Genomic DNA, 19,542 nt, shown 5'->3' with positions numbered 1-19,542 from the left:
CCCCAGTAAGTTTTAATATTCTTTAATTTCATCTCATGTAAATGAGGTTTCACTGAAAGTCATCTATATCCAGTTCAATGCTGCCCTGTTCATATTTCAGTTGTTAGGAAAGTCTTTGACCTGGAGTAATAAATAAGCTTAAAAAAGAAAGTTTGCTGTGTTGATTGCTGTTTCCCTCTTCCTCTTAAAGAATATGGAGATTTCACAAACATTTGTTTAACCCAACATTTTAAAGAGGCATATATGTATATCCATCTGGAAAGAGATGATTTTTTGCAGAATCAGTGTTCTCACTGTAAACTTCATAGTCACATTGTAATAAGAGTTGTATTTTATAGAAGCATGCTTCAATGGCCAGCTTTTCTAAAAGAAACACCAATGTTTTCATAAAAGTAACAGTGACTCTGAATTCAGAGAAGACACACTTAGAATTTAAACACTTGAATGCCTCCTGAAAAATTTTTGGTAGAGTCTATGTGTAGAGAAACATCTCCCAGTATCAAATCCTGAAAAATACTGCCTAAAACTTCAAAAATGTTTTATATTTTTAAAAAATATTGCTGATACGGTAGAGGGGTAACAATTCCAAATGGAGAGCAGAGGAAAAATGACTCCACAGGGATAGACAAGTACCAAGCCAGCAATTGTCTTCAGTGCATCTGCCACAACATAGCTACCAAGAACTGGTGTTTTTATGCAGCTGCGGTCTAAGGAGAGTGAGTAGCTCATTAAAAAAAATTTTTTTTTTTTTCGTTTTTGTAAGCCACTGAGATTTTTTTTTTTTATCTCTCTCTCTTTTTCTTTTTAGTTGGAGGCTAACATTAAAAATTTTTTAACAAAATGTTTTTTAAAACAGGAACTTCCCTGAAGGTCCAGTGATTAAGACTCCTCTTCTCTTCCACTGCAGGGGGTGTGGGTTCAGTCCCTAGTTGGGGGACTATTAATAAAATCCTGCATGCCTTGCACAGCATGGTCTCTCAAAAATATATATTTTATATATATATGGAGAAGACAATGGCACCCCACTCCAGTACTCTTGCCTGGAAAATCCCATGGATGGAGGAGCCTGGTAGGCTGCAGTCCATCGGGTCACTACGAGTCGGACATGACTGAGCGACTTCACTTTCACTTTTCACTTTCACACATTGGAGAAGGAAATGGCAACCCACTCCAGTGTTCTTGCCTTGAGAATCCCAGGGATGGGGGAGCCTGGTGGGCTGCCGTCTATGGGGCCGCACAGGGCTGGACACGACTGAAGTGACTTAGCAGTCACTTATATATATATATATATATATATATATATATATAGAGAGAGAGAGAGAGAGAGAGAGAGAGAGAGAAGAAAGACAGAGAGACACAGAGATAGAAAGGTGTAGAAATAAAATATACTTCAGTTCAGTCGTTCAGTCATGTCCAACTCTGCGACCCCATGAACCGAAGCACGCCAGGCCTCCCTGTCCATCACCAACTCCCGAGTTTACTCAAATTCATGTCCATTGAGTCAGTGATGCCATTCAACCATCTCATCCTCTGTGATCCCCCTCTCCTCCTGCCCTCAATCTTTCCCAGCATCAGGGTCTTTTCCAATCAGTCAGCTCTTCGCATCAGGTGGCCAAAGTATTGGAGTTTAAGCTTCAACATCAGGCCTACCAATGAACAGCCAGGACTGATTGATCTCCTTTAGGATGGACTGGTTGGATCTCCTTGCAGTCCAAGGGACTCTCCAAAGTCTTCTCCAACAACATAGTTCAAAAGCATCAATTCTTCAGCGCTCAGCTTTCTTATAGTCCAACTCTCACATCCATACATGACTACTGGAAAAACCATAGCCTTGACTAGATGGATCTTTGTTGACAAAGTAATATCTCTGCTTTTTAATATGCTGTCTAGGTTGGTCATAACTTTCCTTCCAAGGAGTAAAAGTCTTTTAATTTCATGGCTGCAATCACCATCTGCAGTGGTTCTGGAGCTCCCCAAAATAAAATCAGCCACTGTTTCCACTGTTTCCCCATCTATTTCCCATGAAGTGATGGGACCAGATGCCATGATCTTAGTTTTCTGAATGTTAAGCTTTAAGCCAACTTTTTCACTCTCCTCTTTCACTTTCATCAAGAGGCTCTTTAGTTATTCTTTGCTTTTTGCCATAAGGGTGGTGCCATCTGCATATATGAGGTTATTGATATTTCTCCCGGCAATCTTGATTCCAGCTTGTGCTTCTTCCAGCCAAGCATTTCTCATGATGTACTCTGCATACAAGTTAAATAAGCAGGGTGACAATATACAACCTTGATGTACTCCTTTTCCTATTTGGAACCAGTCTGTTGTTCCATGTCCAGTTCTAACTGTTGCTTCCTGACCTGCATATAGGTTTCTCAAGAGGCAGGTCAGGTGGTCTGGTATTCCCATCTCTTTCAGAATTTTCCACAGTTTATTGTGATCCACACAGTCAAAGGCCTTAGCATAGTCAATAAAGCAGAAATAGATGTTTCTCTGGAACTTTCTTGCTTTTTCAATGATCCAGCGGATGTTGGCAATTTGATCTCTAATTCCTCTGCCTTTTCTAAAACCAACTTGAACATCGTGAAGTTCACAGTTCACATATTGCTGAAGCCTGGCTTGGAGAATTTTGAGCATTACTTTACTAGCATGTGAGATGACAGCAATTGTGCAATAGTTTGAGCATTCTTTGGCATTTCCTTTCTTCGGGATTGGAATGAAAACTGAACTTTTCCAGTTCTGTGGCCACTGATGAGTGTTCAAAATTTGCTGACATATTGAGTGCAACACTTTCACAGCATCATCTTTTAGGATTTGAAACAGCTCAACTGGCATTCCATCACTTCCACCAGCTTTGTTCGTAGTGATGCTTCCTAAGGTCCACCTGACTTCAGCCAGGATTTCTGGCTCTGAGTGATCACACCATCATGATTATCCGGGTCATTAAGATCTTTTTTGCATAGTTCTGTGTATTCTTCTTAGTATTCTTGCCACCTCTTCTTAATATCTTCTACTTTTGTTAGGTCCTTATCGTTTCTGTCATTTATTGTACCCATCTTTGCATGAAATGTTCCCTTGGTATCTCTAATTTTCTTGAAGGGATCTCTAGTCTTTTCCATCCTATTGTTTTCCTCTATTTCTTTGCATTGTTCACTTAACAAGGCTTTCTAATCTCTCCTTGCTATTCTTTGGAACTCTATATCCAGTTTCCTTTCCTCCTTTGCCTTTCTTACATGCCTGGCAAGTATTAAATAGTGCTGATTATTATCAGATGACTCAAGCAATGCCATGTGGTCCTGTCCATAGGGATGGCTGAGTGCCCTCCTGGCATGGCAGCTGGATTCTACCAAAGTATTTGATCCAAGTGAACACAAGATGAAAGCCATTGACTCTTATAGCAAAGTCTCAGAAGTCATACTCCCTCATTTTGGCAATATCCTGCAAGTTATAGAGGTTAACTGTACTCAGTGTGCGAGAGGGCTACCTAAATGTGTTAATACTAAGAGACTAGAACAACTGGAGGCCATCTTCTTAGCTGGATATTACATTCCATCCTCTGTCCCATTCACATGCAAAATACACTCACCCTCAAAAGATTCATCCCATTACATCATGAGTTCAAAGTCCAAAATTTTACACCTTGATCAGGACTAGGTATGCAATAGTCTCCTTAATGCAGGTCCTTAATGAAGCTCCCTGAGTATTGTTTCTCTTAATCTGAAGGCATGTGAACTAAAGAGACAGCACACCAAACAGAATAATTGGTGCAGGCATAGGATAATTTCTATTACTGTAGAAGGTGGCAAGAATGGACATGAGACCATTATTGTTTATTTCTTAATTGAATCTAAGAATATAAAAAAACATTCCCAATTAAATTGTGACAATGATTATTTGCAGAGTTCCAAAGAATAGCAAGGAGAGATAAGAAAGCCTTCCTAAGTGATCAGTGCAAAGAAATAGAGGAAAACAATAGAATGGGAAAGATTAGAGATCTCTTTAAGAAAATCAGAGATACCAAGGGAACATTTCATGCAAAGATGGGCACAATAATGGACAGATACAGTATGGACCTAACAGAAGCAGAAGATACTAAGAAGAGGTGGCAAGAATACACAGAAGCACTATACAAAAAAGATGTTCACGACCCAGATAATCACGATGGTGTGATCACTCACCTAGAGCCAGACATCCTAGAGTGTGAAGTCAAGAGGGCCTTAGGAGGCATCACTATGAACAAAGCTGGTGGAGGTGATGGAATGCCAGTTGAGCTGTTTCAAATCCTAAAAGATGATGCTGTGAAAGTGTTGCACTCAATATGTCAGCAAATTTTGAACACTCAGCAGTGGCCACAGAACTGGAAAAGTTCAGTTTTCCTTCCAATCCCAAAGAAATGCAATGCCAAAGAATGTTCAAACTACTGCATAATTGCACTCATCTCACATGCTAGCAAAATAATGCTCAAAATTCTCGAAGCTAGGCTTCAACAGTACATGAAACAAGAACTTCCAGATGTTCAAGCTGGATTTAGAAAAGGCAGAGGAACCAGAGATCAAATTGTCAACATCCATTGGATCATAGGAAAAGCAAGAGATTGCCAGGAAAACATCTACTTCTGCTTCATTGACTACACTAAAGCCTTTGACTGTGTGGACCACAATAAACTGTGGAAAATTCTGAAACAAATGGGAATACCAGACTACCTTACGTGCCTCCTGAGAAATCCGTATGCAAGTCAAGAAGCAACAGTTAGAACCAGACAGGGAACAACAGACTGGTTCCAAATTGGGAAAGGAGTACATCAAGACTGTATATTGTCATCCTGCTTATTTAACTTATATGCAGAGTACAACATGCAAAATGCTGGACTGGATGAAGCTCAAGCTGGAATCATGATTGCCAGGAGAAATATCAATAACCTCAGATATGCAATTGACACCATCCTTATGGCAGAAAATGAAGAATAACTAAAGAGCCTCTTGATGAAAGTGAAAGAGGAGAGTAAAAGCTGGCTTAAAACTCAACATTCAAAAAACCAAGATCATGGTATCTGGTCCCATCACTTTATGGCAAATAGATGAGGAAACAATGGAAATAGTGTCAGACTTTATTTTCTTGGGCTCCAAAATCACTGTGGATGGTGACTGCAGCCATAAAATTAAAAGATGCTTTCTCCTTGGAAGAAAACTAAGACAAACCTAGACAGCATATTAAAAATCAGAAACATTACTTCACCTAGAAAGGTCCATCTAGTCAAAGCTAAGGTTTTTCCAGTAGTCATGTATGGATGTGAGAGTTGGACCATAAAGAAAGCTGAGCACCAAAGAATGGATGCTTTTGAACTGTGGTGTTGGAGCAGACTCTTGAGAGTCCATTGCACTGCAAGGAGATCAAACCAATCAATCCTAAAGGAAATCAGTCCTGAATATTAATTGGAAGTACTGATGCTGATGCTCCAATACTTTTGGCCACCTGATGGGAAGAACTGACTCATTAGGAAAGACCCTGATGCTGGGAAGGATTGAAGGCAGGAGGAGAAGGGGACAGTCGAGGAGGAGATGGTTGAATGGCATCACCAACTTGATGGACATGAATTTGAGCAAGTTCCAGGAGCTGGCATGGTGCAGTCCATGTGGTCTCAAAGAGTTGGACACGACTGAACGACTGAACTGAATGCTTATTACTTACAATTTTTATTTTTTACTTACACATGAACTTAATTACATATCACTTCTGTGCATAAATAAAAAGGAATATGTAAGCAAAATAACTCATCCTAGGTATTTAAAAATTCTCTTCACATTGATCACTGTTCTTGATCACTTTAACTTGGAGGCATAAGTATCTGAGCTTTTCTATCAAGTGTCATTCTCTGTACAATAAAGAATCTTTATGATGCAGTATTTCTTTAAAAAGTGATTCACTATTAGCTGCAGAATATTATTGCACACAGCTGATACCCATTCTGCAGGTTTTAATGCTGGCTATGACTAAAAGAAACTAGCAAATTAGTATTGACTCTGGACGACTCTAGATATAGGTAAAAATTTGGGTTATATGAGTGCAGAAGGGGAAACTGATATCAAGGGACAACTAAAAGTCTCAGCAATGTGGTCATTATTTCCATATTATATCTACAAGTAATGGAAACCCAGATAATGGACAAATTTGCCCAACAACACACAATTACTAAGTCATACAGCCGAATGAAGTCCACATGGATCCAAATTTACAAAACTACCATAAAACACAGATCTAGAATTGATATGGCTTTGAGGAAATTGACATACTTATCTACTGTTTGTAGCATAAATCATGACATTTTAGGCAAAGGTGATTTAGCAGTACCTATCAAAAATCTAAATGTGCTTCCCTTTAAACCCAACAGCTCCAGAAATTTAGTCTATAGAAATATCACTACAAATGTGGAAAGAAACACATTTAGGATTTACACGAGTTTATCACTCTACAAGCTTTAAATTAGAAACTAGTATTGCAAATAAAGACAGCAGCGCAGTCGGGGGGAATGGTAGCAGGTACATTGAAATTTCAGAGCCAGAAGTAGAAATATTGTCATTGGTGCAAGACACCATATGGCCTTCGTGGTCCATATACTCACTGCTGGCCCATAACCAGCAGTCACAGTGGTTGCATCCCCACTAGACCAGTTCTGTGGTAGAATTTGGGGGAGTTTATCTTGCTGAGTCAGTCTGGTAATCCTAAAGATTCTGTGAGCTGCCAGGTATTTTTCAGTAAATTCCTTTTCTCCTTTAACTATTACATTGGTTTCTACTAGTTGTAACTGAGAACTTAATTGATACTCTGGCCTCATTTCTTCTTCTCTTAACTCCCGTAGGATCTGGGCTATTGGTGTGCCCTCTCCTGGGATCTCACAGGGCTGCTTCCTTTGTATCACTCAGGATTTATGTCAAATGTCACCCATGAGCAAAAGGCCCAGATCCCCCAAACTCAGTAAGTTCTGTACCCAAACTTTTCACTCTTTCAAATCTCCATGTTGTACTGTCTTCAGAAGCTTATCAATAGATGAAATTATTTAGCTCACATTTATTTGTTTTCTTGTTTATTTCTTCCCCTCCCACAAATAGAAACTATGGAAACTATGGAAACTGTGCCTAGAAAGTTGCCAAGCACTTAGTATGGGAACCATAATTTTTGCTGAATTAAAAATTAATGAAAGAATTTTATATCTTTGTTTTGTAATACCATGTAATTGTTAACATCTTTTGAATATCCATAGGAAATTAAATAAACTGGGTGTATAACCATCTAATAGAATATTACATACCTATTAAAAACATGAAGTCTATTGTATGTATCTTGGGGTTTCCCAGGTGGTGCTAGTTGAAAAGAACCCACCTGCCTATGCAGGAGACATAAGAGATGTAGTTTCAATCCCTGGGAAGATCCCCTGGAGGAGGAAATCGAAACCCACTCCAATATTCTTGACTGGAAAATTCCCTGGACAGAGGAGCTTAGTGGGCTATAGTCCATAGGGTCACAAAAAGTATATATCTTAATATAGAAAGAATTCCACAATAGATTTCTAAGTAAAACAGTGAAATGTAAATGAAAGTAATTATATGATATGATTTCATATGTGTAACATGCCTACAAAGAATATGAGAAGATATTAATCAAATACATTAAGAGTAGTTTACTCAGTATAACAGGAATACTAAGAAAGAGAAATCCCTCACTCTTGCATAATTTTTTTTTCAGTGATTATGTACTGTCTCTTTTTTCGTTTCAAACAAACAAGCTAGTTTGAAAAAGATACATTTATTGGAAAAAATACTAAGGTATGATATCATTTGCAATGAAAGGAAGAGTTAAACATACAACTACTGGAAGGGCAGGAATGTTACTGGGTCTCAGAAACTCTCAGAATCAAGAGATATAAAAATTCTCAGATCTGAAATGCAAATCAAAACTACAATGAGGTACCACCTCACACCAGTCAAAAAGGCCATCATTACAAAGCCTACACATAACAAATCCTGGAGAGGGTGTGGAGAAAAGGAAACTGTCCTACACTGTTGGGAGGAATGTAAACTGGTGCACCCCTATAGAGAACAAGATAGAGGTTCCAGCGTTGCCATATGATCTTGAAATCCCACTCCCGGGTGTATATTCAGAGAAAACCCTAATTCAAAAGATACATGCACCCCAATGTACACTGCAGCACTATTTAGCCAAGATATAGAAACAACCTAAATGTCCAGCAACACATGAAAGGATAAAGGAGACAAATGTATATATGGTACCTATACAGAATGTAATGCTTTTCAGCCATAAAAAAGAATGCAATAATGCCATTTTCAGCAACATGTATGGGCCTAGAGATTACCATATTAAGTGAAGTAAGTCAGAAAGAGGAAGACAAATATCATATGAAATCACTTATATGTGGAATCTAAAATATGACACAAATGAACCTACCTACAAAACAGAAACAGACATAGAGAACAGATTTGCAGTTGGCAAGGGAGTGGGAGGATGGGAGAGGAATAGATTAGGAATTTTGGATTAACAGATGCTGCAAACTATTATGTACAGAATGGGTAAACAAGATTCTACTGTGTAGCACAGAGAACTACATTCAATATCCTGTAATAAACCATAATGGAAAAGAATATGAAAAAGAATGAATATATATGTATAACAATCACTTTGCTGTACAGTAGAAGTTGTATTGTAAAACTATTTCAATAAAATAAATTAAAATGGATAAGGAAGCTGTGGTACATATACACCATGGAATATTACTCAGTCATTAAAAATAATTTATTTGAATCAGTTCTAATGAGACGGATGAAACTGGAGCCCATTATACAGAGCGAAGTAAGCCAGAAAGATAAAGACCATTACAGTATACTAACACATATATATGGAATTTAGAAAGATGGTAACGATAACCCTATATGCAAAACAGAAAAAGAGACTCAGATGTACAGAACAGACTTGTGGACTCTGTGGGAGAAGGCGAGGGTGGGATGTTTCAAGAGAACAGCATCAAACATGTATATTATCTAGGGTTAAACAGATCACCAGCCCAGGTTGGATGCATGAGACAAGTGCTCGGGCCTGGTGCACTGGGAAGACCCAGAGGGATCGGGTGGAGAGGGAGGTGGGAGGGGGGACCTGGATGGGGAATACATGTAAATCCATGGCTAATTCATTTCAATGTATGACAAAAACCACTGCAATGGTGTAAAGTAATTAGCCTCCAACTAATAAAAATAAATGAAAAAAAAATAAAAATTCTCATAACTTTTTCTATCCATCTCTTACCTTGGTTCCTGTTTACAGTGTCACCTTTACACTATTTCACTGCTACGCTTCTGCTACCCGAGTCTAGAGCTAGTGATAGTGGTTAAGCTAGAGAAAGCTGACCCCTGCAGCTTCATCAGAAATTTCACGGAACTATCCATAGAGCCTGTATACTTATCTGTTTGTTCTAGGTGGAGAAGGAAGTAGTAAGGGAAATGGTTTCTAAAAAAACCACATATGTGGCACTCAGATCAGTACTCTGAATTCTCCTGCCTCAAGATAATATGTTTAGAACAAGATATATGACGAAAGAGTCCAGTGATGGACATCCACAGTGAAAAGTTGCACTGTCATCAAGGTTATTGAATATTGTCTAAATCATCCATGTCTTCATATTCACACAGTCCGTAGGTAACAGCTCATCTTTAAGCATTGCTGGGAATCCTTCCACAAACCGGGAGCTAGTATGTAACTGTGAATGGGTTCTTAGCCGCTCAGTTTCGTCCAACTCTTTGTGACCCCAAGGACTGTAGCCTTCCAGGCTCCTCTGTCCTTGGGATTCTCCAGGCAAAAGTACTGGAGTGGGTTGCCATTACCTTCTCCAGAGGATCTTCCCAACCTAGGATTGAACCTGGGTCTCCTGAATTGCAGGCACAGTCTTTACCATCTGAGCCGCTAGGGAAGCCCCAAAACGCTGTAGCAGAAGGGACTGCCACCAACTGTAGTACTATATTATTTCTCATAAATCTTGGTTAAATCTTAATCACATTTACTTAGATGGTCGATATCTTTAATATTTTTTCCCAAATCAGTCAGTTCCATCAAAATACATAAGAAAGCATTTTAAAGCTGCTGATGTATTAGTCAAAGTAGGTTTGTTTGTTTTCTTGCAGTGTCTTAACAGAACAAAGGATTATTGCTTTCTTATGTCCCAGTCCAATGTGGGTTAACAGAGAGAAGGACTGTTCCATGCAGACACTTAGGGATCTAGGTTTCCTGTAACTACGGTTTCCACTTCCCCCAGGGGGCTCAAAGTCCACCAAATTCTCCACATTTGGACTTCAGAAAAAGAAAACTAGGAAAAATAAAGAAGCCAACACCTATTCTTAATCATCACAATCTAAAAATAATGCACATTACTTCTTTCCAATTCCACTGGTAACTTATGAACCCATCTAGAAACAAGGCATGTTGGGAAATATAGTCTGGTTGTGTGCCTAGGAGGAACAGAAGAAAATGGATATTGGTAGTTGATATTTACTTCCAAAACAGTTGACATTAAACAGCTTATTGTATTTTTCAGATGCTTATTTCTAAAAGTTACTTCTTATTAGCATGAATAATACTGTGATTGCACAACTGCTTCAGCAGGTTCCCATTATGTATCAGTTGAAGGTCTCTTGGTTGCAAATATCAGAAATCCAAAGTAAACAAGTAGATGAAAAGAAGGATTTATTTGCTCACATAAGCAAATCTCAGATGGTAGAGTCATAGAACCAACCTCAGGGACAACCAGAATAACAATAGCGTTTTTTCTTTGTTGCTAATCTCTACTTTTCCCTTAGGCTTTTTTTCTTTAAAACTGTACATCCATGTGTTGGAAGACATGTACTCAGAACCAAATATCTCTCTAACCAGTCCTAGTTCTAGAAGTGGCTCAAATGGACTACAATGAGTATAGGAGTCATTCACAATATTCAGTGTGATTCTCTTAACCTTGAGCTTGGGCTCACCAGGTGTTGTGTTCATATGAGCAGAATTGAAAATATGCTACTTTGGTACTAATTAACTTACCGATTCATTCGTCACTCTCTACTGCTATCATGGTAAAGACAGTGATTCTATGAATACTTAAAACAGATTAAAAGTCTAGCAGAAGAGTGAAGCTATAGAAGATCTACAATCTTGGTTGCATTTGGCACCCTCTCAATGGCAATGAAGCAAAATAGGGCTTTTTATTATAAGATTAAAAGAGGTACTTCAAATACTTAGCACATTACTATACTAGAATGCTTTAGAAAAGGTTTCACAGAGTCAAAATCTACCCCTCATAATAGAGACTGTTAGCAGTTCCCCAATATATTCATTCCCCTCCATTTCTAGAGCAGGAATTGGCAAATTTTTCTGAAATGACCAGATATTGAATATTTTAGGCTTGCTATATGGTCATAGCACCAGATAAGTGAATATTTTAGGCTTGCTATATGGTCATAGGACTCTATGGATCTCTGTCACAACTACTCTCAACTCTGCTGTTGTAGCACAAAAGCAGCCCTCAGTTCAGTTAAGTCGCTCAGTCGTGTCCGACTCTTTGCAACCCAGAGAATCGCAGCAAACCAGGCCTCCCCATCCATCACCAACTCCCAGAGTTTACTCAAACTCATGTCCATCGAGTAGGTGATGCCATCCAGCCATCTCATATTCTGTCGTCCCCTTCTCCTTCTGCCCCCAATCCCTCCCAGCATCAGGATCTTTTCCAATGAGTCAACTCTTCACATGAGGTGGCCTAAGTACTGGAGTTTCAGCTTCAGCATCAGTCCCTCCAATGAACACCCAGGACTGATCTCCTTTAGGATGGACTGGTTGGATCTCCTTGCAGTCCAAGGGACTCTCAAGAGTCTTCTCCAACACCACAGTTCAAAAGCATCAATTTTTCGGCACTAAGCTTTCTTCACAGTCCAACTCTCAAATCCATACCATGACCACTGGAAAAACCATAGACAACACCAAAAGCAGAAGCAACAAAAAGAAAAATAGATAAACTGACCATCACCAAAATTACAAATATTTGTAACTCAAAGGGCACCGAAAAGAAAGTTAAAAAAAAAAAAACCAATCAGCTGAATGGAAAAAAGATCTGAAAATTATATTTCTCATAAGGCATTTGTATCTATAATCTATAAAGAACTACTACAATCCAATATCAAAAATACAAATAATCTAAGTGAAAAATGGAGAAAGGATCTGTATAGACTTTTCTCCAAAGCAAATATGCAAATGGCCAATAAGCTCATGAAAAGATGCTTAATATCTTTAGCTACTAGAGAAATGCAAACCAAAGCCACAGTAAGATATCATTTCACAACTACTAGGTTGACTATAGTTTTTAAAAGATAATAAGCATGACAAGGCTGTGGAAAAATAAAAACCTTTATACACTGCTGATGGGAATGTAAAGTGGTAGAGCTACTTTGGAAAATAATCTAGCCATTCCTCAAATGGCATACTAGTCACTAATTTCACTCCTAGATATATAATACAGTAAGAGACAGATATAGTAATAGAAATGAAAACATACATCAACACAAAAACTTGTAGATGAATGTTTATAGATGGGTTTATTCATAACAGTCAAAAGATAGAAACAACTCAAATTTCCATCAACTGATGAAAGGATAAACAATACTCAGTGTATCGATAACAATGGAGTATTATTTTGCCACAAGAAGAAATGAAGCATTAATACAAGCTATGACTAGGGTGAACCTTGACAATATTATTCGAAGTGAAACAAGCCAGTCACAAAGGACGGCATATTGTATGATTCGGTTTATATGAAAAGTCTAGGATACACAAATCTATAGAGATAGAAAGTAGATTACTGGTTGCTTAGGTCTTGGAGGAGCAAGGGAGATGGAAGATTCAGGGACAATAGTGAAAGGGTGTGGGGTTTCTGTTCAGGGTGATGCAAACATTCTAAATTGACTGGTGCAAGATGACTGGTTCTGTGACTAGACTAAAAGTCACTGAATTGTACATTTTAAACGAGTAAATGGTATGGCATGTGAATTACATTAATAATATGTTAAAAAATATGTAGCCACAGACAATAGGTAAAATGGGCAGGGCTATATTATAATAAAATTGTATTTATAAAAACAAGTGGGACCTCTGTTCTACAGCAAGAGAATCTTCAATTAAAAAAAAAAAGCTATCTTTCTCAGCTTCTCTTGCAAAAGCTTGTATACAACTTTCAGGAATTGTTCTTAAGTAGAAAAGGTGTGCTTTTCGATTTCCTTTGTCCTTCCTTTTCACTGGAATGGCCAGAGTTCTAGCAGCCATCTTGGACACTGAAACGACTTTGGAAAATGAAAGCCACACACAGTGGGCCACAAGACAGCAAGAGCCTGGAATCCTCACCCCCATGAATCACCATACTAACCCCAACCTGATTTCATCCAGATTTCTTGAAAGAAAAAAATAAATGTATGCCATGTTTAAATAACTTTTATTTTAAAGCCTTCCATTACTCTGTGCTCACAGCTGTGCCTAGTTCCAACTATTAAAGCCCTTAAGGAATTAAACAGCCAGACTTCCTGGAGGGGCTCAAGGGAATGTTATGGACATCCAACATTCAATTCTATGAACACAGTTGTCCAATTCTCTGCCTCTCATTTTCTCTCTTTTACTCTCTCCCTCCTGTGTAACTTTTATTTTTTAATATCAAATTTCACAAATACAAGCAGCACCACACAGAACAGGCCCAGGGGTTGCTAAATCCCTGTCTTGATCACCATATATACAGTCTGTTGTGGGTTTTTCTACAGATCAAGTAGTGTTAGCATTAGCTTGTCACTTACTCTGCTCTATAGGACAGAAGAAAACAGTCCTCTGAGTGGGTGCTGCTTTACCTTGACAAGATTAAAATAATGTCTGAAGAGCTCTAAAAGTGTCAGAAAAGATTTCCAAATCTAATGTTGACCTTCGTTCACAAAAAGGTACAGATACACTATATAGCATATCTTTTCCATAAGGATTTGAGGCATGGAACAGACCTAATATTCTTATGCTCCTCACTAAAAGACGTATCTCTGACTTATAAAATAAATGTGTCACCATAAAATTTATATGTTGAAGTCCCAACCCCCAGTGTCATCATATTTGGAGATGAGGCCTATGAGGAAATCATTAAAATTAAATAAGGTCATAAGGGACTTCCCTGGTGGTCCAGTGGCTAAGACTCTGTGTGCCCAATGAGAGGGATGCTATTTCAATCCCTGGTTGGGGAACTAAGGTCCCCCTTAGTGAAACCAAGAGTTCACATGCTGCAACTAAAGATTCTGAGAGCTGCAACTAAAAAACCCACTACAGCCACATCAATTAATCAATCAAGGTCATAAGAGTGGGACCCTGATCTGATTAGTGTCCTTACATGAAGAGACAGCAGAGACAGCTCTCTCTCTCTCTCTCCACACACACACACACACACACACACACACACACACACACACACACACACACTCACACTCAGGGAAGCCCATGTGAAGACACAGCAAGAAGGTGAACATCTACAAGCGAGGAAGAGAATTCTCACCAGAAACACAATAGCCAGAACACTGATCTTGAACTTCTGGCCTCTTCTCCAAAACTGAGAAAACGAATTTTTGTGGTTTAAGCCAGCCAATTTGCAATATTTTGTTATGCAGTTTGAGCAGACTACTACACACTCCAAAAAGGAGATGATCCTACCTCAGCATCATTTTCCAATTATCCTCTGATAAAATCCACTTTAACACGAACATGTTCATAAGCTAGCTTCACATACTCTGGACCTGCTTGATATTTCAACTTAACTCTTACTCTCATGAGCAATTTTTTGGGTTCTTGGAGGCGCCCTGCTAGGATACCTTCTGACTATAACTCCTCCTATGACATGTAGAATGACCAATCATCCTGAATTACCTGGGACTGAAGGGTTCCTGGAACTCAAGATTTTTGGTACTAAAACAAGGAGAGTTCTAGGCAAACTTGGACAAGTTGATCACCCTAAATGGGAGATAGAATAAATGTATTGAATAAATGCATTCTATCTAGAATACATTTATTCTATCTCCCCCAGTAAACTGCTCCATTTACAGCTTAGATTTTCTAATAATCCACACTAAACAGAGTCTCTCTGTTGAAGTCTCATATCCCTTCTATGCAGTCCTCTTCAGAGAGTCAAAAAGTCTCCAGGCAAGCTCTCCCTTTCACATGGCCCACATGTAGTGCAAGAAAAACACTCAAACATCATCTGTCCTGTTAGGAGGGACTACAAATTCCTTTGCTCCTCTGCCAAAACTTCTAACTGACCCATTTCTCCCACCCTTACAATTTCCCAGATGCAGTCATATACCTCCACACTTCCCAAAAGCAAGGGGACATATACTAAGCTCTCTGAGTAGAGTTGCTGAAGCCTCACTAACCAGAACTGAAGGGGTGAGGGAAAGCGTTAACAATGGCTCTCTCTAAAACTGCTTGTCATGAAATCCTCTTTCAAAATCTTCTTTTAAGCCTGAAACTGGTGAAAAGTTCCAACCACTGAAAAATCAGTTCTTGGACTGTGATGACCAAATACAGGAAGCAAGAAGCAAGAAGCCCTAGAAGCTGCAAGCCCTAGATTCTTGCACTAAGAGCCAAGCTTCTCATGGGCTACTCCAGCCAATGACTGACTGCAGCATAGACAATGAGGCAGGCTCTTTCCTAGGACTCCTCTGACACTGATTTTGGCTTAAGGATTCTCAACAGCCTTGCTAAATCTTCCTTAGATTGTGTAGAAGTCTAGGATACTTCCACCAACCTTCCTTCCCTCTCTCCTTCACTCAGTTTCAGACTTCATTACAGTCTGATGGCTCTTCTAGCCTCCCCTGGCTCCCTCCCCCATTCTCCCTCACAAGTGTTTTCCTCTAATAAAATCTTGCACATTTAATCTCATTGTAACAACCACCCCTCAGAGGACCCAGACTAATAGGAAGATATTTCCTTCAAAAACATGCATCTGGGCAGCACCTCACTTTGGTGTTTCATAGTTGTTGAATTATAATATTACATGCAAAACTTTCAGTTCAATATCCATTTAGGCTATTGATCATTGAATGAATGAACAGTATGTTAAGAGGGAGCACCACAGAAAACAATGGGATTTTACATTTCTTATTGCTCAACAATGCCCAGTTTTGTTAAAATATATGTTTAATTTGTAGGAGTACAGAGTGAATTTTGGCCAGAGTTATCACTGTAGGTGCTGAATGTGTGAGTGCAGATACTATATATGTGAATCTACCTTTGGATGGGCAACTGGGCTCGTGCCAGGACTTGGATGAGATGGTTGCTACATGCCACCTTGGAATTCCAAAGTAACCTCAACACCAATATCAGCTTCTTTCTTTATTCCTCTACCTTTTCTTCTTCCCCTGATTCTTTCTCATTTTTCTCTTCTTTCCACCATCTTTTCTGTTGTGCCACTGCTTTAGAGATCACTAAAAAGCAATATTAGGAAATGGAATTTAGAGAGAGAATAGAGAATGAAGTCTTTATTTTGCTTAGTCTGAAAAGATAAATTGCTTAAATCTGTACCCCACAGAAGGCAGAATAAAAATAGCTTCCTACACTTCTTCTCCAAAATGTTAAGTACCCCAAATTCCCTCCCCTCATTTTTCTTTAGAAGGAAAACTTCTGGTTGTAGTATATTTTTATACAAAAGTTCTACTGTGTGTTAAAAACAACAGTTTTTACTCATTTGCCTCATTTTTCCTGTGAGGTTTGTTGACCCAAACTGTATCTTACCCCAACAAAACCTCAACGCTCTTCGAAGAAAAGAGGATTCCCCTCTGTGACTTCCTCCAAGGACTGTCATTCAAAATGTGACAACATATCTTTGTCTCCATCATAACAGGCAATCAAAAAGGTTTTATTGTCTATATTAAAATTGTATATATTAAAAGAAATAATATAGCAGATAGGGAAAATAGAATATTAAAAAAGATGAAATGATTGAATTGCCATTCTTCAAGTATTATCACTGTTAAATTTTATATATTTGTTAGTGCCTAATTTTTTCTATGCATAATTGTGACCTTAGTGGCAATTCACACTTCATTATTTGAGGGCTGGTTAATGTAGACATAAGGCCAAAGGATTGATTCTTGGTTACATTCTAAAGAAATGGAAACCAGAAGAAATAGTTGATTTGGTGGAAAGATCAATATAACACTTGTCAGCCCCTTGTCAAGGCCAGAGACTATTCAGTGATGGTGACCTCCAGTTGTTTTAACAGTTCTGAACTTACGAGTACCTGACAGGAGTTACAATGTTTCCCTGAGGTGAGTAGCCAGTGTGAGTTTCCTCATTTAACCTGCGCTGTGAGGTCAAGTGTAGGATCAAGGATACGAGACCAAGCGAAATTCGAGGTCATTGGGAAAATGACAGTGACCCGAGCATACGTTCAGCTTCCTGCCCACAGTAAAATGCACAAGAGCTGTGACTTGGCCCCATTTCAATGGCAACAGGATGCTGAGCTGAAGGGGAACAGCACTTGCAGAAGCAGCTTACCAGGATAACAAGCACCCGGGGTTTGAATTTTTTTAAATGGAAGCACGAGAGATTTCAAACACAGGTCCTGCAGCCAGACTGACGGAGTTAGACCAGTTTCACGGAATACTAGCTCTATGGTCTTAAATCACTTCCCCTCTCTTAGCCTCAGCTTCCCCGTATATAAAATGGAAACGGTAATATTTCTTTCTCCTGGGACTGTTGTTGAAGAAGCCATTAAGTGCTATGGCAATGCTGGTGTTAAGCACAATGCCAGAGGCGTGACTTGTATTACAGGTAATAGGTTGTCACCAAGTCCCCAACCTTTCCCGGCCACAAACAGCTTCCACAAACAGCTTCCCTACCGCGCCCGCTCCCGGCAGTCTCTTCACCTCAGCCCCTCTCAGCCGAACGCGATCCCTCCGCGCTCACGTCATTTCCGGGGAAACGTGCGTGCGGCTCTTCAAAACACCCGGATGCAGTTATCATGGCTGCCATCAGTGAGGGAATCGCGATGGAGATCAAGAGTTGCTCGCAAAGCGCTCAGAGTTTGGGACTTCAAGGAAATCAGTTAAAAGACAAAGGATGAGATCGCTGGGCAGCAGGATGTCCTAAACAGTCCTAGAAACTGCGCCTCTGCGATTCTCATTAACTTGCCGCCAAGTTTTTCTAACTTCCCAGGTGGCAGAAGTTAAAAAAAAAAAAAAAAAAACTCTGCTGTCAAAGCAGATTTAATAAGAGAGCCGGGTTTGATCCCTGGGTGGGGAAGATCCCCTGGAGAAGGGCATGGCAACCCACTCCAACATTCTTGCCTGGAGAATCCTATGGACAAAGGAGCCTAGCGGGATATAGTCTGTTGGGATCCCAGAGTCCGAAAGGACTGAAGCGATTTAGCACGCACGGAAGTTTTTCCTAGAGGGATCGCTCCTCTTGACAGGGTGGGGCCTCGCTTCCTACCCAGCACTTCTTTGTGTGCCGGGGTTTTGTTCCGGTCACTCCCTGCTGCCCAGGAGCTGAGTGGGTAGTGCAGTGGCTGGCCGGAGAGGAAAGGGCGAACCGGAGGCTAGAAGAGAGAGAAGTGGGAAGCCCTGGGGACTTCGGAGGCGGCCAAGCTGGGTACGCTCCGGAGTGCAGTCCCGAACTGCCGCCCCCTCTGGAGCCTGTGGTTCCCTAGAGGCCGACATGCTCCTCAACAAGGAGCTCTCAGAATAAACCACAGGGCTGTTCTCTGCCGACGCATCTTACTCAACAGTAGACTTTGATCCTCGAAAATGTCTAGGCTATGTAGAATGTGATATATATATTTCTTAACATCCCCAATACAAGCAAACTAGTGAATTTAAGAGTAAGTAGGGAAAGTTCGCATGTTGAGTCACGTGGTGGTTTTCTTTTAAGGTTTAAATTTGCATAACAAATGCTTGTGACATTTTTAACAAAAGCATTCTTTTAAAATGAGCGGTATGAGAAAATAGGCTAATATTTAAAGTACTCAGAATTGTTAAAAGTTGCTGCTGCGCAGTTGGGGACACCAGAATTATACCTCAAGATAAGGCTTTGATTGCTAAAAGCGTCAGAAAATGCAACACTAATTCTAGGTGGTGTACATATATTAGAGTTAGTTCTTTCACAGGGTGCCGTATAGGTTTTGTCACCGAGTGAAACAGGAACAGATGTGAGTTGATAAACATTTCCTAGTAGTTAAAATTATTTTTTTTAATGCTTAACTGTGTATGTATTGGATTCGGAATCTCAGTTCAAACCATTTTTATTTGAAATATGTAATGAGTTAATAATGTGTAAACAGAATATTACTATTTTTATAGAAACAAAAATACGGAAACTAATATTTAAAGCAGGTTGAGTCTAATATAAGGTATTACAGTGGGTTTTATTTTTTGGAGCAATTTGATACAGATTTTATTCATTTTTCAACAATCAAATCAGTCTTCTGTGTTCATTTTTTGT

General features: G+C 39.4%; 1 protein-coding gene across 2 annotated transcripts in view; it reads right to left on the bottom strand.

Annotated features, from left to right (window-relative positions):
* Nucleotides 1-18,188, bottom strand: part of ZNF518A (zinc finger protein 518A) — a 54,357-nt gene extending 36,169 nt beyond the window's left edge. Inside the window, exons 1-2 of one of the 2 annotated variants that reach the window (XM_020883210.2) lie at nucleotides 17,943-18,188; nucleotides 16,331-16,526 (exon numbers count right to left, since the gene is read on the bottom strand). The gene's annotated coding sequence lies outside the window, so the exon portion shown is untranslated. Of the gene's footprint in view, nucleotides 1-16,330; nucleotides 16,527-17,598 lie in introns of both variants that reach the window. The other variant, XM_020883188.2, reaches the window with a different exon arrangement.
* Between the last annotated feature and the right edge of the window lie 1,354 nt (nucleotides 18,189-19,542).

This window comes from Odocoileus virginianus, chromosome 7 (genome assembly GCF_023699985.2).
Source record: "Odocoileus virginianus isolate 20LAN1187 ecotype Illinois chromosome 7, Ovbor_1.2, whole genome shotgun sequence".
Lineage (NCBI taxonomy): Eukaryota > Metazoa > Chordata > Mammalia > Artiodactyla > Cervidae > Odocoileus > Odocoileus virginianus.
The sequence above is the reverse complement of the archived record's forward strand: the minus strand, read 5'-3'. Positions and strand labels throughout refer to the sequence as shown.